Consider the following 7,580-nt stretch of genomic DNA (forward strand, 5'->3'; position numbering starts at 1 on the left):
AACAAGGTTGGTTTTAATAATGTTTAGCCTTTCTTCAAATTAAATTTTTCTTTTCTAAAAATTGAACTTTTGTGCCTTAATGGGTAAATTTTGTTGAAGTGAATTAGACCGAAATTATTATTAGTTATTAATTTGCATCGGACAAGGTTATCATTCAAAGAAATTTAATTCAATGGACCTTGACATCGACAACATTTTAAGGTAACGTTGTAGTTTACTTCATATTTCAAATTCTGAGTGTTACAAATTTATATCCCTCTAATCTGTGGCTGAATTGGAAGAATCTAATTTATGTACAGAGTGAATAATGGCGTCTTACTATTCTGTGTGAATGAAGTAGAAATATTGTTATACAAGAAATTATGGTCATAGAAAACTAACCGTTAGTAATTATTTTTAGGTGTTTTCTGAAATTTCTACTTCCCCAGTGTCGTAGGGGTGTGAGGCTAAGAGAAATGTCAAAGGTAAGAAACCATTATTAGGAACTTTGTAGTTTCTGGTAATTGATTAGTTAATAAAATCTATACACTCTCATTTTATAATCATAATGCTATATTTAACATCCTACCAATTGACTATTTGTTGTTTATACTATCGGAAAATATTATTTGATAATTGAGCAGATAGAATTTGAGCAATATTGAGAATTCATTGTAAATTATTTCGATTATTTATAGAATCATCTATGATAATAAATCTGATCTATCTTTAAATTCAAAAATTAAATTTATTTTATAGTCTCTGTTTATCAGGAGTATCAATGACCTTCGTAAAGGTTTCCGACGACTGGGTTCGTTGATGGTATTGGAAGGATATCTACCTCAGCCTGAATTAGTTTACTTTATGGAGATGGACGAAATAGGAACTCTTCTGCTCACAAGGAATCCACGCCTTTTATCTAAGTGAGTTGGGGGTTCACTATACAGTACACATATATTCATTTCTGAATACAGTAGTATTAAGCGCTTTTGCACCATTTTCGGGTATAAGGAGGTTGTTTATTGAATTACAAAGAAGGCTAAAAATTCTATATGGTATTTTTTTCGGGCACCGATTTTCAATAAGTAATGCCAGCGCCTGTTAGGTGTTCTCTAAAACAATTATAATAATTTAAATAAATATGCACTGTTTTACCACATGAAAGTTTCGTAAATGATGGTCTATAAGGAAAGAGGGACGATACATGGTTTATTCTCTTTTTCTTTTCAAATATAGAAGAATATTATATAGCTAAAAATAAGAAACAAAAGTTCCGATTAACATGCCTCAATTCAGTGAACAGTGTGTGTCGATTGAGTTCAGCAGTAATGATAATTAATAGCTCTCTAGGAAGTTGCTCACTTTGAATCTGGGAAGAGCATGAATTTTATATTTTTTATGTTATATTTTGATATTGAATGAAAGCACAACAGACACTACTTTCTCTCTAACGTGTTTACTGTAGATAAAATCTAACTTTAAAGTGTACCATTAATTTTCTGTTAAGTGGCTGACTTTCTGATGGACGTCATTTGACTATCTTAATGTGTAACTAGAACTGGAAGGCAGTCAAATGACCGACGCGTGTCCATTGAAGTTGTCGGCGTGTATCTTCTCTGAAAAAGAATTCGTAATTTCAAACTGTATTAAGTAAGTTTAGCGGTTTGGGAAGTCATTGCCTGTTTTTCGAAATGAAAAACTCATGTTTCCGGAATAAAACCATGTAGTTGTCATCATCTGAGATTAGCTACCTCGATTCGGTGTGACAAATCCATTAAAGAATCCTCCCATACAGACGGTATTCCGATCCGGTTCCCACAAAGTATGGAAAAATAGTGACGTAACCGCTGTTCTAATTAAGACTGCGGTTTCGAGGAGCAGAAAATAAGTGGCTGTTGTGCCTTCATTTACTCGTAGATTTGTGTAATTATGCCGGGACGTTTCGTGAGAAACATTAAAGTTTTACTCTATTTTAGAGTTATAAGAAGACATCGTTTTCACCATGAATTGGATCAGCTAAGGTTTCCAGAATTAGCTCCAGGAATTCCAAAGCCGGTAAGTCTTATTGCTTCGATTATCAAAACCATTTACAACATGCGACATCTTCTCAGCTCTTTCGCAAACAGAACTCCACACACAAAAAATTAAATATTCAGCACATCTGGGCTCTGGAAAGTAAGGTGCCACGTGAAATATGTCGATTAGTAAACTTTATCTCCAACAGATGTAAATTCTGTGCGCTATATGTGGTGCTGTTTCGTCCTGTTGGAAAATCCCATCGTTAGTTTAAAGACTGTTTTCCAAACAAAACATTTCCAAATCAGCGTGGTAGTCCCAAAATTTTGTCTCGATACGCATTCACATTGATAGTTAGTGGATAACCTCCGTGTTGTATTCAATGAACTAAGGTTGAGCAATGTCATGGATTAACGTAGCTGTCCACGGTTTTTTTTCTCAAAAGGTATTTGTACTTAATCCTCTGCTTTCTTCCATTCTAGAAATAATGTTTTGCATATTTATAATTTGTATCGGTTTGAATATTGTTTTGTGTTAAGACATGATATTCATATGACCACAATTATTCAAATATCCTTAATTCTGTTAAAAATTACTTAACGTACACTGTCTTATCACTTTATCAGTGACAAGACAGGCCACGTCTCATATCGCCAAAGTGACAATGGACACTGTACGCTGTTTTTCCACAACTACATCATCTCCAGGAATGGTGACATTTATTGGTCTCCGAGGCCCCCCAGGCTTCTCGGCGTGTGGCTGTTTTCATGGGAGCACTTAAAAACTAAGGTGTATTTCAGCTCTTCACTATTGTGTGGTCGCCCACAACACTGAAGAGCTGAAAGAAAGAATTCGTGAAAATATTTCCGGAACAAATTCGCTTCCTTTGGAGGTGCTACGCCGCGTCATAGGAAACATGCGTGGAAGATTAGAAGAATGTGCCTGCACAGAGATGGAGGTCACCTCGACGATATCATCTTCAAAAAATAAATGGCACGATATGTTCTTTAAGATGGCATATTTGTAATTTGGAAAATACATATTCTTTATTTAATTATTGAGTTTTAAAATCGCTCGTTTCTCTGCCTCATCCTCTGCTTCTAAAATGTCGCCTGGGCATTTTACAAGTTTAAACAAAAACACTTAGCCTATGTTTTTGTTTATTCTCACAGTTTACTTCCATTCTGATTTTGGTGAGTATTGAGTATATGCAGAACCAGTACCATCCGAAATTTCCGTTTTATTTGGAAACCTGACTTATGAAATTTATGTTCAAATATTTTGCTTCTTTATGAGACAGCCACCATTTCGGTAATTTCAAAAGCTTCCCTTTCCCTCACCGAATACGAATACAAAAGCATTCGTATTCGGTGAATATTGTGAATCATAAGATCACTGTACACCATTCACATGAAACAAGGTAAATCTGTAGTATTGTACTTGGATGATATTTGCTTAGAGAGTGACTTTTATGCGCTTGATGAACTTAAGTTATAATTCGTTTGTTTCAGATAAACATCTACCAAAAGTCAGAAACGACAACCACTCTAGAGATGAGAGGTAAGTTTTCAATATTTTCCACAGTACATTTATAAAATAGTGAGGTGCAGGATAATTAACAAAATACACTCTCACTAAAATTTCGGCTCATTAAAAGAGATTTCTTTAAAATTTTAAGAATCAGTAATTCGGTTCTAACCAAAACAACGAAGACATTTTGGGTGATGTTAAACGTTTGTAACATAAGAAATGGAGTTATCTTGATTTATATGAGCGGTCATACCAAAAATGAAAATACGCTCTAAGGGGCAGTGATTGCAGAGAAAGGAAAAAATCTCTCTTCCAATATTTCTTGCGTACGCCTCGAAAGCTAAGTGCTTTCAAGGAGTACACAAGGAGAGACCACTTTTTCATTACCACTATCTCAATATGCCATGTTTTAAAAGTGCTGATAAAAATTAAAACTATTATTGTAATGGTGGTTTTATTATTTCAGGGTCTCCTGTTAGCCAGGGTGTAGCGAAAGGTACTGCCAGAGTTGTACAACACTTTGAGGATGTTTCAAGTATTCAGGTTTGTGTGTGTGCGCACTTATCTTTCAATGTGGTTTTTCAATGATTTGCTAAGTTGCGAGACTGAAAAACCAAAAATCTTTTGTTTTCACTTTCAGCCAGGCGACATTCTGATCACTTTCAGCACAGACATCGGGTGGAGTCCCTACTTCCCCATGTTGGCAGGAGTTGTTACTGAACTTGGAGGTCTCATATCTCACGGTAAGAATTTGTGGTACTAAATTTTAAGGTGCAGTATTTTATAATCACTGATTTTTAGATATAATTTTTATCAATTCCGGAGAAAATTCCATAAGAATAATCCACTGTTTCTTCTTGATAGTAGAAAGAATCAGTGCTCGCATTGATGGTCGATAATCCACGGAGTCCCAAAAAAGGTTTTCAGATTTCAAATGAGAATAATTCCGTACCAATCAACCGTCTATTAACTTGGCATACACCAAATGAAAAAGGAAATCTACGAGTTTTAGAAGGTCACCTCGAGACGGCTCCACTGTCGCTGTGGCTCCAATTCTGCTCCCCGTTTGTGTTCAGTGGCAAAGCAACTTTTAATTTAAGTGGCAAGGTGAACTGTCACAACCTTTGCATATGGGGCATAGAAAACCCACATGTAACAATCGAGAACGAGCGCCATTCACCTAAAGTTAACGTCTTCTGTGTAATTTCCCGGGCAAAGGTTTATGGCCCTTTCTTTTTCATGGAGAACACAGTGAGTAGTCACTCCTATCTTGATATGTTGCAGAACTGGCTATTTCCCCAATTTAACGAAGATTCCGGCTACTACATTTTCCAGAAAGATGGGGCGCCGCCTCATTGGCATTTGGATGTTCGCAGTTTCCTCAACGAAGTGCTCCCTCTCCGTTGGATTGGTCGCAGTGGACCCCATGACTTGGTGCTCTACAGCTGGCCAACTAGGTCACCGGATTTTATGCTTCTTTTGTGGGTACGTTAAGGATGCTGTGTACGTGCCAGCGTTGTCCACAACCCTGGATCAAAAATCGCATTGTTACTGCTGTGGAGTCAGTGACAAAGGACATGTTGGAGCAAGTATGGGAGGAATTCGAATATTTAGCCATAATAATCGCAAAAGATCATTCACAATCCGTGCAGTTTTGAAGTGAGTCACAGTTTAGAAACCTTACAATTGAGCAAATGCGGATGAGAAAGTTCTTCCTGAAATTTCTCACATACCATATGCGCAATATAACGGCCACAAGCATCTGCCATTTCATAGATGTACCCTGGATATCTCAATGCTATTTATAATACCATCATAAATAGCACCAAGGGAAGATAAGATATTCCTTAAAGTAAATTCTTCTGGAATGTTTTGATTTTACAATTTTTTTAAACATCGTTTGAAAAATGGATAGCTTAAATTATTGAAAGGGTTGCTTGTAGATAATAAAGCATTCAAAACCTACGTTGGTATTACTATGCTTATTTCCGAATTGGAAATATGTACATAATGGAGTTCAAACATTTCGTGGTATTTCTTTACCACTTATTCAGTGACAGCTGCCTTTGCAATATTATAATCACAAAAGATCAGTTTTTACCAGAACAAATTTTTGTGATAATCATAATAAACATAATAATGCCAACGTAGGTTTGGAGTGCTTTATTATCTTCAAACAACACAGTTTACCTACGCAATCATGCCGCCCAAGGAATATCATATTGAAAGGACATTGTTGCTTACCAAGGCGCAACATGGATCCTCTGAAAAGTTGCTTTTTTCTCCTCTTAGGGATTTTTTTTTCTTCTCTGAGTCAGTGATTCCAGTTGCTCTGAACGCATATGCGATTTTGAAAAAACGTACGATCTGGAACCATTCACTCCAGATCCTACAACTCCAGGACCAAGTTTAAATTCTCAGCATCAGATAAATTATTACCAATTACTTACTATACAGCACTCAAGATCAGCACTCTGTGTCTTATCAAGAACCTTATCATAGCAAGAGAAACATTTCTCGCTACCCACTTACCTCTAGAGTGATTCAACCCAACTACCAAAGGTCTCGCTTTAAAATCACAATAAGTGATAGCTGGAGTTTGCAGTAAAATTATATTCTGGCCGAACATATTCGGATGTGAACGAATTTTGTTTTATGCAAATTGCAGAAACAGAGCATAATTTTAGATAATTTGAACCGAACAACATATAAGACCTGTCGATTAGAATACAGATACTTTATATCGATAATGCTACTGAAAAAAGACAAAACTACTTTCGGTAAACCATAATAACTGGCTCTGAGAAAGATATCTACTGTAATCATTATTGAATTTGTAAGATAAAATCTTACAAGGAAATTGTATATAAAGATAACAGATCGACGTTCCCAAACTGAGAAATTTAATAATAAAGGATACGTCAGGAATAGTTATATTGAAAAATAAAATATAACAAATCAAATAAATTCAACAAAGTGGATCGTTAAAAGGGGGGGGGGAGATTAAATTAGGAGAGGGCTAATCGAAGGGAAGGGAGAGTCGTGGGACTTACTGCTCGAAAATTTCTACCAACAGATGGATAAACACTCAGCTACAAGTACCGTAAACAAATCTAAAGGTCTAAAACGGGTAGCAGGGTCGCTCAGGAACAACAATAGAAAGGTGAGCCGGATTAGTCGGAGCATTCCTTTGATCAGAGACTCCGGGAGACAAACAGGAAGTAAGTACAAGACTAATACCGTGCCCAAAACAATGGGGCTAGCATCTGGTTGTCTGCAATAGCTTGTTCCGCAGAAATTTAGGGTAAGTGTGAGGTAGTAACAGGTGCCTGTGGTAATGTTCGGCCGACTTCAAAAGGAGCAGACGGCCTGGGAAACGAATATTGATATTAAAATGAGAGGTTGGATCTACCGGGGATGGAGACAGTATGGGAAATCCACACTAGCGAATAGTTCTGGATGTAAATTTAAATATTGAAGTACGAGTGGTTAAATTTCTGAGCGAAGGTGGGCCAACAAAAAAAAGGGCGGTACACAAATTCTTAGAACAAAAAGAGAGCGCGCGTAGCCAAGAAGACAGAGGTTAGCAAGTTTAGAAAGTTTGACAAAGTTAAGATGGAAGTAGTAAGTTGTGGAGGGTTAGATAACTTTAAGTACAGTCAAGAAATATAGTCAAGGAAGAAATATAGTGGAGAAAAACAAGCCTAGTCCATAATCGGAAGGTAGTGAAAGTGGCTCGTATGTAAACGAGTGAAGTGTAAGGAGAAATAAGATTAGTCCATCATCGGAAGGGAGTGAACGTGGCCAGTGTGCAAATAAGTGAAAGGAGGAACCTTGGTAAACCTAAAGAAGCAGCCTTGTGAAGCTGAAGTAGGAGCCTTGGTAAGGAGAAAATAAGCCTAGTCCGTCCTCGGAAGGAAGTGGTAGTGGCCCGTATGCAAATGAGTGAAGTGTAAGAAGGAATAAGCCTAGTCCGTCATCGGAAGTAAGGGTAGTGGCTCGTATGTAAACGAGTGAAGTGTAAGGAGAAATAAGCCTAGTCCGTAATCGGAAGG

This window comes from Mastigoproctus giganteus, chromosome 9 (genome assembly GCF_048544385.1).
Source record: "Mastigoproctus giganteus isolate SK-2022 chromosome 9, ASM4854438v1, whole genome shotgun sequence".
In the NCBI taxonomy this organism is placed as follows: domain Eukaryota; kingdom Metazoa; phylum Arthropoda; class Arachnida; order Uropygi; family Thelyphonidae; genus Mastigoproctus; species Mastigoproctus giganteus.